This window comes from Triturus cristatus, chromosome 5_1 (genome assembly GCF_964204655.1).
Source record: "Triturus cristatus chromosome 5_1, aTriCri1.1, whole genome shotgun sequence".
Taxonomy (NCBI): domain Eukaryota; kingdom Metazoa; phylum Chordata; class Amphibia; order Caudata; family Salamandridae; genus Triturus; species Triturus cristatus.
The window spans coordinates 635,332,733-635,353,195 of NC_140587.1; the positions used below are offsets into that span (position 1 = coordinate 635,332,733).

At 42.4% G+C, this 20,463-nt stretch overlaps 1 protein-coding gene across 8 annotated transcripts in view; it reads right to left on the reverse strand.

Annotated features, from left to right (window-relative positions):
* The window catches only part of FAM110B (family with sequence similarity 110 member B), a 444,727-nt gene that overhangs the window by 111,811 nt on the left and 312,453 nt on the right, over window positions 1–20,463 (reverse strand). For all 8 annotated transcript variants that reach the window (XM_085605581.1, XM_085605580.1, XM_085605574.1 and 5 more), the window contains one exon: window positions 17,760–17,848. The gene's annotated coding sequence lies outside the window, so the exon portion shown is untranslated. The remainder of the gene's footprint in view (window positions 1–17,759; window positions 17,849–20,463) is intronic.

Below are 20,463 nucleotides of genomic sequence, written 5' to 3' on the forward strand. Positions count from 1 at the left end.
AAAGGAGACCTTATGGTGTTTGTGAGATTACTATGAATTACTGTGGTCCTTGAGTTGGAAAGCCCTGAAGAAGTTAACGGTCATGAACTAAACGGGTTGGCTGAGGCTGTAACTTTTCGGCTATTAACAATGAAAACATAAAAGCTTTCTGAAATATAAAATAAAGAACAAACAAGAAAACTTGGACAACTTGAATGGACTATTTTGTATTGTTTCTTGAGTGAACTACTGTTTATGAATAAATTAAACACCCCTGCTACTGCAAACTGATTGGCAAAACGCCCATTCGTGCCAACAGCCCATCATTAGCATGTAAAATATTAGGTACCAGGTCTTCTCAATGTAAGATATTGTTGGGAACAGTGATCAAAATGGCAACTTGTTTCTTGCTTATTAATTTAAAACATGTCAGAATAAGCACCAATTCAGAATTTGTCAAAAGGAGCAGCCAATTTATAAGACAGGTGGCTCAGTTATTACAATGAAGCTAGATCTCTAATATGCCGAAAAGCGCTTGTCTCCAAATAAGACATCTTTAGAGCATTAGACAACTGACTCCAGACCAGGATTTAAAAGTGTCACTAGTCTCCCAAAATCTCTCCCGGCCCCACTCAAAGTAGTTCTACATGCACAGGCTAATTTTGCTACAGACCACAAGAACTTTGATCACATCACTCTCATTCCTCTAACCCTTCAATGACTCCTCATTGAAGCTAGAGCTCAATATAGAACTGGTTGCATCACGCGCACAGCTCTGTAGGTCTTTGCTCTTCTCTCTCCTACCGGACCAGAAAACAGAAAATCACAGATACTCTGGGGTTCGAGAAAGGCAGAATCCCTTCCTGTGAAGCCTCCCACTTTCGAGCAAGAATGTTCCATGAATTAAGCATTCTTTCAAAGCGCTATAATAATCTGGGATTCTGTTCCCTCAGTCCTTCCCACAAACCCGTCTCACCACCTTAAAAAATAAACTACATCCTCTTTTTCGAAAGGCTTTTTTAAGGTTATGTCTACCTGCACACCATAGCCTCTCTGGCCATGTATGCTTTAAACACCTTTTTACTGTTTTACTTATTGATTGTTTTAAACTTGTTTTCTTATAAATACCTGTAATCCCCACGAGCTAGGTTTGTGTGAAATAAAACCACAAAAAAAATCAAGAAATAAAATAAAAACACTGGACGTTCCCAAAAAGGAAAGAAAGGAATGCACACCAGGGACACTCATATCAGTGATCTTGATGCGATGAGAAGCTTTTTTTTTTCCCCCCAGAGTTTTATATAGCGCGAACTTGACCAGAATCGAGTATCAGAGCGCTTTACATAGCACCAGTTGCATTACATGAGGACACATTCATTATTTTTTTTATTCGGCACAGGGTTAAGTGATTTACCCAGAATCACAGGATGTTTAGCGTCATTGCCGAGACGCAAACCCAGTTCCCCAGTTCGAGGTAGACCGCCCTAGCCGCTAGGCCAACTCCTCTCGCATGGTTGATGTTGATTGGACGATATAGCAAGTTTACATGATCCTCAGATACAACAGGCTGGTGGAAACTAAATAAGCTAAGGACTAAATGAGAGACCGATGCGAGTGTATGCATCATGATGCAATGTGAAAAAAGATCTGCAAAATTAGTTTTGAAAAAGGCGCAAGATTATGCATTTTTTATTCCTTACCTGGAGCCTATATACAAGACTGATGTTATTATAAACCACCCACCTGCACCAGAATCATGCCGGGTGTGGGGGCGCACAGGTTGAGTGCTACAATATGATTTGGACCTGCGATGTGGGGCATTGTTTGTAGACCGGGGCAGTGTTTGTGGTTCAGGGCCATTAGGCAATTGGCTGCTGTGCACATGGAGTGGAGAGGACAGCTACACCCTCCAGACCCTGAGAGAGAGGGAACATGTATTGCAAACATTAAGCTACCCTTCGTGTACAGAACGGCCGAGAGGAATTTAATATGTACAGGTGCATTACTGGAAACGATCAAGAAAACAGTTCCTTCAAGGACAGCCGCCAATGGCACCCAATGAGAACTGAGAGACCACCCAGAATGGGGATATAAGCAGTAATGGCAAATTAATGGTTAGGCGCAAGACTGTAGGGGTCCTTTGATATAAAATAATGACAATAAAAATTACTAGCAAATTATACTCTTCGCTCCGTTCAGCCGTTTCTTTGGTCTCTTATAAGTTTATTCAACTAGCAATTGCAAAACATTTGGACAATGCTTTGGTAGGCTTTCAAAAAACGACCGACATACGACTCAGAATATTGTTCTGGCAAAAACAAACGGCGCCCCAATATGGGGAGCCCCGCCTCAATGAACAAAGGACTCCTGCTATACCCGTCGTGTTTGTGTTCAATGTGGACATCCCTCACACACTGCAAGAGAGTGGCTGAGGTGGTTGCGCTTTCTTTCTGGCGAAATGTTTCCAGTACTTAGAAAACGGTTAGTCGAACCAGGAGCTGCTCTCGGGGAAGTGTACAAGGCAAATGCAACATTCATAGAAAATCAATCCGCTCATGAAACAAATATAAGGCGAAGTGGTTGGTGTATGCATGTTTTTTCCATGCATAATGTACGCAGGCGTGCAGCGCCGTAATGCCCTTGATGGACTAGTGAAAGCTCCCAGGTATCGGCCTCAATGCAGACTATCCATAGAGGTTAAGCCAACTCTCCTCCAGTGTCCCTGCACAACAATCCCCCGCGCAGGGTTCTGTTTTAAATGTTAATTATTCTCTGCATCTATACACATTCCGCTCTCTTCGTGTCCGAGCTGCTCTGTGGAAAGGACAAGGCAAGGGTGGCTATGGGAAGTGCTGCATTTGTCAATGGAATACCATTTTTGTGGGTATTTACTAGGGCCTAAAATGGTTGCCTCGGGGCTTTGTTTTTAAATTATAGTGGCACTTTGTATGGCTATGCCATGAAACGTTTTAAGAAATTTGATACGAATGCACTAATTATATGTAAAAATTTAAAGTTTTAAAAAAATACAACAGGATTTCAAATTGGAACTGGCACTGCAACATCATTTTGTATTTCAAAACAATCAAGTAACTTTCACCAATTCAGGGAGAACCCTAGATATGTTGACGTGATGGTGTCACACTTCCGCTCAATGGAAACTCACTCATTGCTGCCCTTGAATTTCCTCATTCGCAAACGCCATTTCAGAGACAAAATTCGACTAAACAGTGATTCTGTGACTGAGAATTTTACACTGACAAAAAGGAATTCTTTTCATGTACCTAAGTGTGCAAGACTTTTTTAGTGGTTTTCTCTCTCACTGAAAGGGGCATCGAAATACTATACAAATGTTTCTGAATCCAGAAGAGAAATCAAACAAGAACATAAGATAGCTATTAATCCTGGTCACAGAGTTCAGTCGAGTACTAAGGGCAGCAGAGTCACCCAGAGCTGCACGAAGTCATTTTTTTGTAAAACGCAATTTAGCTCATTGTATGAATAGCACGCCCTCTGTTCAATTTCGAGCCTGCAATCTTCTGTCATGCATTTTGTCTTTTTTCATTTTATCAGCTACTGAATATTTTAAGCTTTAGTGGAGTCTAAACCATGAGAACTGGGTGTATCTTCTTAAAATACATTTGGAAAGGCTTGCAAATGAGTAGAACATATCCTGTACATCTAATTTCAGTGTTAAATTGTATTATTCACAAGTGTATTTGGTCCTTGCAGACTCAACTAGAAGTCCATGCAACGTCTAAACAAGTTCTCAGATTTGCCACAAGTAATTCCGTGTGTTAAGTGGCAATATTATTAGGACCAGAACTGTGTTCTCCCAAACGTCAAAGCAATCCTTCAAGTGCCAGCAACCTCACGCACCAAGGAAACCACCAGGACAACTGTAGCCATATATAGTGAGAAATAACTCGAATTATCACACAGGGAGACTTCAACCAGCAGTCAAACACACAATACCGCGAAACGCTAAAGTAGGACTTTCTGTATACATACAACACAGTGATTTGGAAGTATAAAATGCATCACTGCAAAAGCTGCAGTGAGAAAACACCAAGTGTGGTCCCAATTAGGATGCTTGGCACTACTTGAAGGAAGAAGTTCTGCTTAGGGAGGGTGATAAATGCCTGAATCTGCCTTCAACAGGTAAAAGTTAAAAAAGTGACTTCGCAAAAATACCTTACAGCAGGCTGACAAGTGAGCAACCGGACAAGCATTGCTGCCCCTTTCAGCACCAATATACATGAACTCCTAGTACAATCGGTCAGTAAATGCCTTCTGTTTCAAAATACCCTCTGTGGCGCTGTACAAGCGTTTCCATCAGTCTCAATTCAGCCTGTGGCTACACGAGGCCACGGTGCAAGAAAATGTCCCATTGCGGTGATATTTTAGTTGAATACCTACATTTAAAACCCTAGAGAACCTTGAACATGACCACTGGGCTCTAACGTGGAACTTTGTAACCTGTCCACGCCGCTCAGTAAAAAGTCTTAGGAGCTCAGGAAGTGCCCTGTAGGGGTCGGAATGCTTCCTGCGCACTGACTCTGGTGTTAAAGAAGCAACGGGAATCTTACCTCCAGGAAGAGGTCTGGCTCAGCAGCATGGGCACAAAAAGGTTTTCAAGCCTGGTGGCTCCTACTACTACAGACCGCATCGCCACAGATGGACGCCGCGGTGAAGGCGCGCAGCCTGTCAGTCATGGTTACCCCTCAGGTATGGCAAGTCACGGAGTAAAAGCATGTGTGGTCCAGTGATGTCTGTTGGCTCAAAGTGCTGCCCAGTGCAGGCTTTGCAGTAAGTAGTGCTGACTTCAGGCTCTGAGCGCGTTTCACAATGTTAACATTACGCTGCAGCTCGCAGGCCTTTCACACATTTGTGTCAGTTTACAGATATTACTCTTGACATCGCCGTCTTCCACGTCTGCGCACAGCCATCATGCTTCAACCTTTTGTACATCTCTACACAGACCTCCCAACTCCCATCAGTTGAGCAGCCTATCCTGCCAGCACTGATCAAGCCTGTATATAGTGCATGTCAAATGAATGTTTTTTTCTGTATGCATTATACTGCGTGCACCACAGGAAACCTCTGGTAGACCCCAGTTGCCATTCGCTCTTTCTCCATGGGTCGCGGCTCATTTTCTTCGTGAAACGTCTTGGGAAAGCACGATTTATACATAAAGCATCAGAACTAAATAAGCAAAGTCTGTTATAATGATAAGTACGATTGTACCACAGAAAAGAAAAGAGTTCCCTATTGCCATCTAGACACATTGCGTAAGTCAAAGTCAAGGAAAGTGCGAAGTCGTGCAGATAATCCTGGATATCCCTAATCAACTGAAATTGGATCAATTCAGCTAAGGCTATCTTCATAGTGCTTATAGATAATGAAAGGTCGGGTAAATACAAAAAATATGTGCATAGAAAATCACAGCCATTGTCTCGTATCACTAGACCCGGCATGTGAGGCTGAGAGCATGCTTCAGTGTAGCTCATTTTGGCTACCATTGACGAGTCAATGTCTGCCAAATGATGAGGCAAAGGGGAACAAGCTGTTACATGAGATCTTGGCTAGTGTTACGAATGACAGCCTGTTAGCACATAAGATAGAATTGTGGGGAACAGACATAGCATGTTGCACTGTCTCAGGTGTGTGACATCTTTCCATCAAAACAGTTCTTAAGAAAGTTGCATTTCACCCATCATGGACGAGTAAAAGAATTTACTAGTCAGATAAAGGGTCATGAAAGCACCAAGATGTGACAAGTTTCAACTCCCTCCTTCAGGTGACATCTCCCACTTGCTTGGACACAGCGGTCAAGTCATTTGTCTGAAAGCGACATTTGGGGCAGACAAAAAGATCCTTTATTGCAAAGTGATGTTTCACTTTGGTAAGACAGCTTCTATCCAACCAACCTCATCTGCATCCCCCAGAGTCTGAGTTTGTTTTCTTGAGAGCTTATTCACAGGGTATGTAACAGAACCTCAGGCCTCAAAGGTGAAGCAATCAATTTGAAAGCATACATGTGAATTTACTAACATTGAAATAAAATATCTCTGGGAATCACCGCTTTGGACTTTCAGAACCAGTGGCTTACAACAACTCCCATAAACTGTACTAGGCCGCATTAATACATTTATAAAGGCACTAATTATAAGCATATTTAGTCACAACGCACTTGTGGTCACTATAGAAAAACTTGTAAACAGTAACTAAGAAAGGAAGAGAATGCCACCTGCTATAAGATTTAAGAGAGCATAAACACTGTCAGGACACAGACTTCCAACATTATCGAAGATCATCTAACATGGTCAAAGCCCATTAAGAACTCCCCCCAGATACAAAAAAAATCCTGTGTGTGTCTGAGACTTACACAAACCTGGATACATAACCACCCACCTTCAGTTATCGATTGCATGAAGCTCCTAGTCCTTAAACATCAAAATAGCTTTAAAAAACACAATATGTATTGATCTCTCCATTCCTCTAGCAGATCAGTACTCTTTTCCCACAGCTGGATCTGGTGGCTCAGTGGACCAGGACATCCACTTCAGGGTTCTGTGTATGATCTCCTGGCCACAGGCTAAAATCCAAGTGGGTCCACTCAACCTTTCATCCTTCCTAGGTTGATTAAATAATCGCCAACATCGTCAAAGAACTCTCCAACCCCTCAGCTGCAACAAACAACATTACTCCCTTACAGGAACTCTGCAACAACCTTGCAAACATCTTCCATGACAAGATCGGCAACATCTAAAGAAACTTCAAACCCCAGCCCAAGGCCACCGACTTCTTCAAGCAACACAACAACCCCACTACCACCACAGACATCTGACTAACCAAATGGAGAAAGCTTGCCCCACAGGACACCATCTCCATCATGAACTCAGTCCACTCAGGGGCCCTAACCTCACATCTTCAACCCAGGCGAAGACAGAATCAGCCACATACTCACCACCTGGTTCAATGCCTCAATTGTCACGGCCACCTTCCCCAAGAACAGTAAACAAGTAGTCAACGCTCTCATAAAGAAACCATCAGCAGGCTCCAGCAAACTCAACAACTACCGACCAATTTCCCTGCTCCCGTACCCAGCCAAAGATTTGGAAAAAGCCATCAACCAACAACTCTCCTCACATTTGGAATGTTACATCCTACTGGACTCCTCCCAATCTGGATTCCGCAGCAACCACAGCACTCAAACAGCCCTCATAATGTCTACTGATGACATCCGAGCCCTACTCGACCGAGGAGAGACTGCCGCTCTGATCGTCTTAGACCTCTCGGCAGCCTTTGATACAGTCTCCCAAAACACACTCATCACAAGATTGCACAGCACAGTCATCCAAGGAGCCACTCTCAGATGGATCGCCTCTTTCCTCACCAGAAGAACGCAACAAATCCACCTTCCCCTTCAAACCCAAATAAATAATCTGTTGAGTACCCCAAAGACCCTAGCTCAGCCCCACCATTTTCAACACTTTTATGACGACTCTGGCCAGCATCACCAAAACCCACGGACTCAACATTCATATCCCAAGCCATTGACCCACAACTCATCCTCTCCGATGACACCACCAAGACCAACTTTCACAACTGCATGATAGACGTTGTCAACTGGATGAAGGACAACTGCTGGAAGCTCAACATGGACAAGACAGAGGTACTGATGTTCAGAAACTTTAGATCTCCATGGGACGCATCCTGGTGGCACTCAGCACTAGAACCTACTTCTACCCCCACTGACCACATTAGGAAACTAGGCGTCATTGTGGACAATAAATTAACAGGACGACTCAGGTCAACTCTGCGTCCGCCTCCTGTTTCTTCATCCTCCGCAAGCTTTGTAAGATATTCAAATTGCTACCCCAAAGCTTAAGGACGCACCATCACCCAGGTCCGCATTTCCAGCTGACTGGACTACGGCAACGCTCTCAATGCAGGGAGCGCAGATCGCCGCCTCCAACGACTACAGACCATGAAGAACGCCACAGCCAGACTCGTCCTGATTTCCCTAGACCAACCCACATGACCCCTACCTCAGGGAACTCTACTGGCTCCATGTACAGAAAAGATACCAGTTCAAGTTGCTAACCCATGCATAAAAAACCCTACACAACTGCATACCTGCCTGCTTAAACCAATGCTGAACTTCTATAAGCCCACCATACACCTCCGCTCTGCATTCCTTTATCTAACCCTCACCCCACATCTGATGTAGAAGATGCGGGGGTAGCTCCTTCTCCTACCTAGCAGCAAAGACATGGAACGAGCTACCCTGTCATCTGCAGACCTCCTCATCTATTCCAGAGTTCTTAAAGTTCCTAAAGACCTGGCTATTTAGCTAATTAACGGAACCTTGCCAGCGCCTAGATACTCTGACAGGTGACAAGTAGCGCTCTACAAATTGATTGAATTACTACCACTGAGTTGGGTATCAAACACCTGTTACTTGAGCACCAAGATACCCTTCTGGGTGAACATGCACTTTATAAATAAACGTTGTAGTACCTTGTGAATTAGAAATGATGGAACCTTTTTGGCTTCAGATGGACTCCGTAGAACTATGATGTAAGTGTTGGAGAGGAATGCACTGAAGGCTGGTTTAAAATGTTGAGTTTGCAGTTACGGGCAGAAGAATAAAGACTTGTATTACTAATCTCCGTATGGGGTGTAGTCCTTTGCGGGTAGCAGGTTGGAGAGGGTGCTACAACGAATTAGGGGATAAGTAACATGAACATCGACAATGCTCTCCCAGAGTTTGCCATGGTTCAAGCAAACTGCTCATGCGTGCCACATGTGTTGCCGCTGAAGTGAGGAACCGATGCTTAATGCATGTGGAGTCAAAGATTAACTCTAGCCACCATAAAGAAGTTAAAAATTATGAAAGCATTGCAAAGGAATCTTTGTATTGATGACCGAGAACCTGCCGGTCGGACCATATGTGAAGGTACCGCGCTGCTAAGCAATATACAATCATATGTAATTTGGAGCGTGAACATTAAAGGAGATACAACCAGCTTTTCAAAAAGCAGCTATTTATAATCACTAATTGCAAAATAGCATTACAATTAGAAAGTGGTGAAGACAAAGAGGCATCTAAGAATAACAGTTATTTACTATCCAGAACTTGAGTAAAGTGAGCCAGTATGACCTCAGCGCCAGTCGCCGCAAACCTGGTAGCACAGGAGTTGTGCTTACTAAGCTGGTGACCCTCTGAAACGACCTGATAGATCTTCGGAGCTGTGGAAGGTGAGAGAATGAAGACAAAGACTGAGGCCGTCATTTCAAAACTCATCAAGGAGGATCCAGAGGCCAGCACATCTCAAGGCCATTTGGCTCACACGAACCAAGCCAAGATGAACCGCAGAATGAGTCGGAGAGAGCTCCACTCTCAATATCAACCCCTCCCAGAAACGGTTGCAACGCTGCGCTTTCCTGAGACCACCAACGCCGTTTGCGACTGCCAAAAAGCAAAATATTGGTGGTAGATGGAGTTCTTGGAAAGAGACCTTTAATGATTTCTTCAATACACTTGAAGAGACTGATAAGAAAAACATTAGCAAGTATCTCAAAAATCTTGCTGGTGATGGTGTAAAAGAAGTCATAAAGAGAATGCTGCAAACCGATGAAGAAGTCACATATTGTCATATTAAAGAAGTTTTGAACCTCAAGTTTAATCTAATGCCAAATGTTGATTGCAAAAGATACATCTTCAACCAGGAACGATAGAAAGCTAGTGAAACCATTGATGAATTTGTGGAGAGACTCAACACACTCATCAACATTGTAAGTTTAATAAATTTAATGACGAAGAAGCTAAGCGCCTGAGAGTTATTGATGGGTGCTTGTCAGATTCAGGCAGACGACAAATGCTGAGAGAAACTCTTAGCCTGGAGAGACTGTTAATGGCTGCCAGAGCTGAAGAGTGTGCCGATTATAAAGCTGTCAACATGGAGGCCGGAGGTGCCCAGAATGAATCAGTCATGACTGTAAAAAGTAAACTGAAGCCAAAGACTGAAGGACACAAGGTGATGTCTTCCTATAAAAAGAAGTTGTTTTTTAGATGTGGATTTTCGTTTCCACACAAAGGTAAATGTCCCGCTCTCGGACAGATTTGTAAAAAGATGTGGGAAGTTTGCAAGGCCAAGAGAAATGCAAGTACGTCATGGCATGAAAACAAAATGGCTGCCAAAATATTCCAGAAACAACGTTCGACAAGCACCCTCATGTCCAACACCAGTTAAGAAAAATCGACAGAGCGATGTTGATTTTCATCTAAATCATCGTCAAACTGTTTTTTCTGTATCAATAAAGTGAGAGTGAAGGAAAGGATTGTGCCATGTAGAAGTTTACCTCATAAAAGCGTGGTTTATAATGTTGAGTTTGCAGAAACAGGCAGAACAATAAAGACGTGTATTACTAAGCTCCGTGTGTGGCGTAGTCCTTTGTAGGTACCCAGGCTGGGGCGGACGCTGCAAACATGTTATGTTATGATTTGAGTTTTGTTCTTTTTGGTCTACCCTGGGAGGACAGGGTGGAAGGCTCCCCAGATCAGGCAATAACTAAGCCTTTTCTACTGCAACAACAATAAAATGATGAATGTTATAAAGAAAACAGCCTAAGGTATGACAATTTCATGGCAGCTGTGGACATAAGAGGCTGTGTGGTCGCACTTCTTAAAATAAAACGTTCACGCCGAATACTTTACAAAAGTGTAACTTGTAGGCATTGGTAACTTTAATAACATACTTTCATATCAGTTACTATGAACACAGAAATTAGTTTACGGACGTATGCATCATTCAGAAGGCAGTCTCCAGAAGGCGGTATCGGGCAGTGGAGCACTTTGATTCTGAAACACATTCCAAATATATATGGCTGAACTTAATTACCTAAAGCTACCCCAAAATTGGAAAACATACGCTGCTGGGATATCATCCTCGTGGCATAAAACGCAATAAAACCTTGAGCGGCGATACCTACATAGATATAGGGGTCAGAGAGTTAAAAGCCACATGGGCTCGGAGCGCGAGCATACCATTTCACAGGTGTGGTTCCGCGCTATCTCACGTTGGAACAGCCCTCCTGGAATACACTATGGCAGATGCAGGTCACTTTACTCACAGTTCAGATATTCTGCAGTTGAGTTTGCACACATTTGAATTACTTCAGAAGTGAAACACTCGCGTGGTCAGTACTGGAAATCACCCACACGTGGGTCGAGGGCTTTGACTCAAGACTAATACTTCCACTTGGGGTGGTTAGATGCTGCTTGTGTTATTTACGAAATTAAACATAGCATAGTTTTATTTCTCCTTTGTAGACATGCAACGGACGGATACTGCCTCTTTGCTGCGCCAACGGCAGAGCACCCCAAGGGGTAAGATGCGCCTCTTGGCAGCGGTTCCACGCGCTGCTAGACAGCTCTCGAGGTAATATTCTGCTCACAGCTGGCACTGCCCGCTCGCAGCAGCGCGCGCCGACTTCGGAATCTTGCCACTGAAATGCCTGGAAGGCGGAAGCTTTTTGGAAGCGGCGCCCGCGGTGCCCTTTCAGCGGTTCTTGTCAGCTCTGCCTCAGCACATCCTGCGAGAAATCACTTTGTATCCGCGGGGTTCCCAAAAGTATGTAACAAAAAGACCAAGGAAGACTGTTCTCGGAACAACGCTATGCGCAAACCTTTGCAAAAATACATGACACATAAATACCACGAGGTCTGTATCTGGAGAGTCAATGAAAGGCAGGGCTAACACAAATGCATCCTACTCAGGTAAGCACCACAAACCGACCACTCAGCCTAACAACGAACCATTTAAAATTAAAGCAAGGAAGTAAACCACTGGACATATTTTGCGCTGGTCCAGAGTAAGCAGTAAAAGTATGCTTGCAGCACACTGAAAGGGCTTTGATCTATGAGCAGAATAAAGTCTTTCACGTCCCAAAAAATATCCAAGTTCATGATTTGAAAAGCTCTGTGTGTGGAGGCTGCAAAACAAACCAAGTGAAGCAGTAAGCACCATTGTTAAAGGTACATAAGCAATGCTGAATTAAACGGAGCGCGTTTTATGCAGCTACCTCCAGTCCCAGCAATCCCGAAACAAGCGTGGTTCACAAAGTGTCACAAATCACTGATGCGGAATAAAAACATTTATAAACGGACTGTTGTATAGAAGGGCGTGGCCACCCCTCCCGAACTTTACATTCAAATGAAATCACTACTGCACACTGTGCTAGAATCGCGCGGGAACTGTTCTGGACTTGAGTCTGTACCCGGTTGCTGGCAAGCCCCGGGGAATTATGCAGACTGTGTCTAGGTGCTGCGTGCCGACACCAGGGCACAGGGTGCAGATTCGGCGTGCATAAGGCTTTTATTTTCCATTCCGGTTCTACTGGATGCATATGCATCACTTCGGATACAGTCTGATTCATGTGTTTCTAAAGCTGTCCTGTATGGAGGACCCAGAGAACAAAACCAGGAACCTCACAACTACCTACCACCTGCAGCAACCACCCAGAGGAAACTAACATGCATCCTCAGCAGTGTCACTCAAAATTTGGTAAGAGATAAACAGAGTTTTTTCACTTTCTCATGCACTGGGCCTATGTGAGATAGGCTGTTCTATTGCTTCTCTGTAGACATGCTTGGTATGATGTATGTTGAGGTACGCTAATGATACGTCTTATGTAGCACACAATGCAAAGGGAATTTTGCAATTCAATAAGCTGTTATTACTACCAATCAGAACTAATTTTAACCAACCTTAGACGACCATAAGTTCTAGTTAAAACCTGCAAGGAGTCAATCTTATGCCTTGCTGCACCTCAGCAAGATATTTTGCCAGGATTGTAACATGCTCACCTGAGGTACAACAAAGATGCCTGCAACAAAAGACGTTAACCACTGAGATTTTTTACATAAAATACACATTTGTGACGTACATTTAATGGACATGCTTCGTAACAAGAACATTAACTCTCTGGTCCATTTTATGATGATTCAAACCTGTGACAGATCTCTTTAGCCAAAACATTAACCGCTAGGAGTTTTCTTAAAAGTACTATATCCTTGTACACAAAAGGCAATTGTCTGTACTTCACTCTGTCACACTATAGCGTGAGGTAAAAAACTGTGGACCTGGTGAGGGTAGAGGTAAATAGTAACCATTTGTAACATGATCCATCCATGGGCAAAGATTCATTCACTGCACATATGTGGGAAGTAAATAAATATTTACATGTTTGTTTAAAAAGCAACTGTGTTTTAAACAGTTAACTCGCTTTCCAAAGAAATTCATTATGAAACGCCCATCACCAAACAAAGCTCAATTTTACCAGTATAATATCAAGATACACCGGTCTTTGTAGTAGGTGCCCTGACCCCTTAAGTTAGTGCAGCCTGCAAGAGACCTATTAGGTAAACCAGAATGAACTTGCGATCACATTTTTTGTTGTTGCCAATTTCTTTGGGGGCAGAGTTTCAAATAATGACTGTATAAGCTTTTATGAACTCTACGATACTCTGTTGTCTCCCGCCCAGAGCAAACTTTCAGAATTTCCAGCAAGAATGCCTTCAAAAAGTAATGGGATACAAGCTTCCTTCTCATGCCTGCCAAATTCTATATCAACTTAGCAGAAATGCTAGAAAATACCCTTCATCGATATCCTGCCCTCTGCTGCACTCCAAAACACAACAAGCTACACTTAACACAAATGCGTAACAAATGTATTCAACAGGGGCAGCTCCTCCACTAAGGCAGAGGAACGTCGCCCCACTGCTCTCAGAGCAGGAGAAAGGAAAAATAAAATGATGATAACCTCATTATCATCAGTTTATCTTTTACCTCAGGGCTGGGTTGGGGCGGGGCCGGTGGCACAGAGGGAGGAGTGGTTTGTACACCCCAAGTGCGCATGGCGGCTTGACCGGCCATCTTGGGCTGGCCTAACAGTTATGTGCACGTTGCATGTTCCCCACCAGGCTGTAATGCACAGCCTGGTGAGGGACATGAACAGGCTCCCTGTCCCCGTCTGAGCACCGAATCATGGCACTCAGACCAATCACAACGCTGATTGGCTTAGGGGAGGGAGCATAGGTGCTTCCTGTTTCTGCAACCGAAGCTGAAGAGACACGGCGGCGTCAGAAGCGACTGAAGCCGAGAAGAGACGGCAGCCGGCAAAAGGTACGTGTTCTTTTTTTTTTTTGTCCCCCACCCCACCACCTCCGTTACATGCCAGTCGCCACTGTGTATTACAGAATGTGCTCCCAGTACAAGGCCATAGAGCATAGACCACTGCGGGGCACTTATAATTAGAACTGTTGAAAAGACACAGGCACAAGAAACACAGTAGGCGATTAGACGAGTCATTTGTGGAACTGCACAGAGAAGACTTACTCAGCAGAAGAAAACAAACTTAAAGCAAGATCGCAGTCGTGGAGACAACAGAGATCCAAATTCGGACAATATTGAGGTGGGTGGGATGCATTAAGTGACACCGAACAAAGGGTCAAGAAAAACTGTCTATCTCCCCACTACCATTAACACCAACTCACAAGAACATGCCAGTCGGGGTGGTTGGTGAACACTTAGTGGTGTAATATGAGCCTGAATTATAAGTCTACACCACTGTTACATTTTATTCTCTAGACTAGAAAAGTGGTCAATACCTTTTCATGCTTACACTGCAAATATAAAAAAATATAAAGATGGCCCCTCCGGCTAGCGCAACATGTGTTATTTACTTGATATATCAGAAACAAAAATCAGCACAAGGAGGACTTTGTCTTAAACATGAAACCAACATTGTTCTTCTCAAACCTAGGACAGTATGCTAAATATAGGAGATAAATGCCACTACTCGTTTCACTGGGCCCATCTGCAGTGAGGGGGAACCTCATTTTCCCAAATACTCCCCCTCTGGTATCTCATCGCCAACAAAATGCTGTGGTTACACACGCCCTTCCACGGTGCACATTCATTATGTTTATTTGCTCCTTTGCTAGGGTGCTTTGTGCTACGGCTTATACATCCAATTCAATATTTGTGGCAACCTCCAATCTGATGCTCTTAAAGACATGACCCCATGGCCCACCAATTGGATCAGCACACATCAATTTTATAGTACTATGTTTGGTACATAATTCACTCCTGAAAGACCAAACCGTGAACACTGGCCTCCCTTCCATACTGTGGTCTAACATCTGCAGACACAACTACTGCTTACTCAAAACCATGTATACACCAGAAACATACGATTGTTCTAGAGACCATATCAAATTCTGTTTTCTTATCACAAAGCAAAATAAAACCACTACACGTAAGAATGCCTAGCAGCAAGCGTCTCTTTTTCATTTTCATTTGCCATCTGATTATGTTTGCTAGGAACACAATTAAAAATTTCTAGAAGGAATTCAGACTGCATTGTAAACCACACATACAATTTCCCTCTCTATCTGCATGATTTCCAGTGCTTGATTTGTATTAAAAAATAAAATTTAAAAAATAAGCTCAGGGGCTCAAAGTTTTCCTTCCGAGCCTAGTGCTGCAAAAAACGGGATTGTCAAATACCAAGTCTGTCTAGTTTTGAATCCCACTCATGCTCCTTTCTTTTACCACCCTACATTCCTGTACTGTATCTCACTCGTGCAGGTTCGGTTTCATACCTGCTTTCTCCTTGTCACTGTTTTCTTTTATCTCTTCCTTCTTTGTCCCTGTTCTGCCTTTCTCTCTCTTGCTCAGTGTCAAAGTCCAATGATAAACAAGCATTTGCAAAGCCAATAGGTCTGGTGTTGACCATCAGCTTTCTTGCAATTCCTCTTACTATATATTTTAGTGAAATCAAGAGGTCTTTGCTGCAAGCCTCTTGAGAGTGAGAGAGAGAGAGAGAGAGAGTGAGCAAAAGAAAGAGTAAAAGAAAGAAAGAAGGCAAAAGAAAGAAAAGATAGAGAGAAGGAAAAAAGTGCAACGGAAAGAGAAGGAAAGAAAGAAACAGAAAGAAGGAAGGAAATAAAGAAGGAAAGAGAAAAAGAAAGAAACAAAAAAGAAAATAAAGAGAGGAGGAAGGAGAGGAGAGGAGGAAAAAGAAAGAAAAGGGAAGAAAGAAAGACAAGATAAGAAACTAGAGAAAGAAAAAAGTAAAGAGGATAACTTAATACAGTCAGTTTCAAATGGACACAATTTGAACTGGTATGCTGTGAAATTGAAGTAGTCAGAAAAGCAAACTACTCCAAATAGAATTTGCAATAGCATTGGCTGGAGAAGGGATCTGATAAAGATGGAATGTGCATCAGACACGCCCTGCTATCACATCAAGCTCTAAACACAAAGGCAACACTAAAGTAATTGAAAAGTTTTAAACAACTCAACACTAAAGACAATTAGCTTGTGTGTAGTTGTGCTCCCTGTGAGAGAGCAAAATGCAGTCAAAGTGAAGTTAACCAGTTGCTTACGTAGGCAGACCCACTGCCCCATGCTATATGCTGTAGTGGGAGGAAGCAAGCTGTGAATTACAACAAAAGACCAATAGATCAAGCGAGGTAGCCGAAAGCCCCTATATGTAAGTATATTCTACATATTTTAGTAAAATCAAAAAGGCTAGTTAACGCCAGACCAATAAATTAGTCTCAGTCCCCAGAAAAGAGCTGCTGTGTCCACTAGCTGCAGCCAACAGCAAAAATTAGGCACTGATAACGTTAAGTTGTCCAAAACTAAAGTCCCTGTAATTGCAATCACTACAGGTAGAAAACCTAGTGGTGTCCTAGTATAAGTTCATCCATTATGCTTACTTTTGATGGCGGATGCCACTATATATTGAAATACGATATAATACAATATGTACATCAAATACACTTTTCGCCTAAAATTCAGTATTTGGCAGAACATACTTAGCTCATACTGGGTGAAATATGCAATTCCTATTCCATGACAGAAGCTTATTTTAATTCCGTAACAGAAACCATAATAGGCAAGAGTGGCAAAAACACATTTCTAAATGAATACACTTCTAGCAAAAATCATGTACAAAAGTTATACCTAAAAAACAAATTCAGAAGCTTTAAAAAGATTGCGTGTATTTTCTAACCTAAGAATAGGTGCAAAGTGCTTAGAATTAAGTGTTTAACCAATTCGTGATAAAAGTAAACACCGGCTAGTACAATTAACAACCAGACCCATCAATGTTTATTCAATAAATGGTGGTTATCTGTGCAACACTCACATAAAAAAATATATATACACACACACACACACATATATATATATATATATATATATATATATATTAGACATTTTACATCACAGAGCAGAAGCATGAAGCTAAAGTGTTAATCCTTTTGCCTCACACCATTTGCTAGCTTGATACCACATTATGACTCACAGGTGCAAAAGGGGTATTAAAAAACAACATTTTTAAAAAGGGACACCACCATTAGTGACTCACTCCCCTCTCCTTCACGTGCCAATACTGCTGCAAAGTGATTGCCAAGAAAATCCCATGGTTTCTTTGACGTCAGTGTCAAGAGTGAGATCAGAGGATGCCTAAATGTGGGATTCTCTTGTTACTAAATGAAACTAGGGTCACAACAGCACTGCATTGCACATTTCTCCTTTAACCTCGACACTTTGGAACACCGAGCACTTGAGGAAGGTCCTTCACAACCGCTGTACATTCCACAAAACAGATGTTGGAAGCAGATGTGCAGAGCAAGGCCTTCCTTGCAACAGGATCACACAGAGTTCAAAGAAAGGAAGGGGAGGCTCTGGACTCACCAAAAGACAGAGGGAAGTTTCACTTAGCAGGTGGCAGAGCAGGTGGATTGAAGCTTCTCCCTTCCAAGGTACTCCTCAGGGCCAGGGATCTGCAGAAAACAAAGAGGGTCTTAGTTCTCCACACTGCAGCAGAAAGAGGAAGAGAAGTTCGCAACAGAGCAAAGGATTTCATTGAGAAAACGGACTGGTCTGTGTTCACATCGATGTGTAGTAGCCGATTGAGAAAATAACCTTTTAGATTCAGAAACTTAGTGTGAAGCAAATTGAAATGCAAATGTATATCATTAAAAGAGATATATATATATATACACACACACACATATATATATATATATATATATATATTGTGTACTGAAATACGGCGTTTCTTTTTAAATGGTAAAGCATCCACATTGTTTCTTCTCTGGAATATTCTCATGCTTGGGCAACACTCCGCTTAACAAATACATTCCATAAGTGAACGCGTTCATCTGTATTTCAAAGCATTTTACAGCTTTACATTGAAAGAGTTTTTAGGTTTGTTTTTCAATGTGGTTTCACGAACAAGATCAAACACATGAATGGAGTGCAGACATCTGCAAACAGCTAAAGCAGGAATAAATAATGGCACATACGTTATGGACGTTCTATTATCCAAAATATAAGGCAAACAAAATTAACTGTCCTGTAAACTGGTGCGTACACGTTTACTAGGAAGTGGGGCGGCACCTGCAGGTTCCCACGGTCTTTCCTTATGCGACCAGCTTCAGGAGCTCACAATGTAAGCCCCAGAGGTGCACGCGGGTGGCATCAATATACAGTAACAATGCAGCAGAAACAAGCACAAGGCAGCACTTTTAAGTCCCTATGTGGAGAATGATCAAACTAAAAAAGGATGCAAAGGAAAAGCCCATCCCAAATTTAAACATACCATGGAAAGAGTCTGACTGCATCTAGAAGGTTACTGCATGTTCTATTTCTACATGGAGTTGTGCATGTAAAGTCAAGTCGCTTCACATGATGTACACGGCAGGGTTTGTTTCTCGAGGTTTAGATCACGTTGCATATCTCTCATGGCCAGGAGGCAGCACATACAACAGCAGAAGAACATTTCCTCCGTGTCTGCAGAGTCCAAAGTGAAGTGGACTCTTCCTCTGGCTACTGTGGCAGGTTGTTGTCATTTACCGATAGTTTCCCTCAGTTATCAATAACCAGTATGGTAGGGACCCTTTTAACAAGTTTGTAGTGCATTAGTCAGCGTTCTACAAACAATTACCAATAGCAATTGCAGACTAAATAACGCAATTAGACATCCCCAAAAAATTAATTATAAGAGGCGGTATCCTAAATGCGGATGCATGAGAAGGTATACATTGAGAAAGACGTTCCAAGGCTTTGCAGTCTCGCAAAGAAATGACATTCAACAGCAACCAACATAGGAGACTGGAGGTGGACATCTGAGACATTGCGAAATAGTTTGCAATATGATACATGACAAGCACATCTTTGTCTTTTAGCAAGACGGTTTTAATCACAGAGAACGTTTAAAGTTAAATTCAATCCCTAAATTATTAAATAAGAGAGGCAGCTACTATTCTGCATAGTTTAGTTCGTCATTAAAATATCTGTGCTCCTTGTGATGCAAACCAAACAAGCACTGGTAAAGTCAACTGGTTGCAACGTTTTGCTTTGCCAATACAGGCCGTTGGGTTTGCCAATGCTTTTTGCTGATGTTATTCAGCACTGGCAAAAAGGAGAAAAGTTTGATGATGTCTGAACGCACATGCGCCATCATACTTGTGCACTTACAGGTCAGGACATGGAAGACAATTCATGTTTTTAAATTTGCCCTTTTTAAGATGGTGAAACTCTATCTTAGAGCGGTTGTTAACAAAAAAAATATTCTGAAGATTATCTGGACACCTGAGTTTTCAGAAACCTGAAAATATATGCTCTGTGCTAAATATATTTCAAAGGTAAACACTGCAGCTCTTTGGCAACCAAGGATGGGGAATTCCCACAGACCAAGGCCCCGGCATATTGTTTGGGGTCAAGGGCAACAGGTTGTCAGGTTTGCCCACTCAGCAAGTAGTTCATCCCATGCAGCACAAATTCTTTGGCTGTCAGTTTACAGTGCCACAATACGGTTGTGTGAAAGAGGATTGTCTGCTAAGGCAAGATTTGTAGCCACATGTAGAAGATGCTCAAAAGTGCATATATGATTAAATATTTCAAAACCTTTAGCGGTAGGACAAGAGCTCTACGCAAATATAGTGAGTTGTAAGCTCTGCTTGTATAGATGACCATGAATTTAACATAAAATTGTGTACAAATGTACAGCACACTATGTTTGCCTTGAGAGCCATCCTAACAATAAAGATTTCAAATAATTAATCTTATATTAATATTTTTGAACAACTTATACATGTCTTGCCCCAGCAGACAATTCTCTTCCACCTTGTGAGCATAAACATTTGACCTTTTCCCGGGTGTGAAGGGTCTTGCTCTGGAATTACCATTTTCTGCCTGCTTTTATACCCAGTAGGCCAAATTTACATGTGTCAATATCGTTGAGAATCAGACTCATAACATTTTGACTCTGACCAGGCCTTGCAGAGTTCATCTACGAATCAAATGTCAATGTTCAGTCATTGAAATAGCCCTTTGTATATGCTCACAGTTATGGCAAACAAGGGACCCGGGACACAGTGAGATGCCCGAGAAC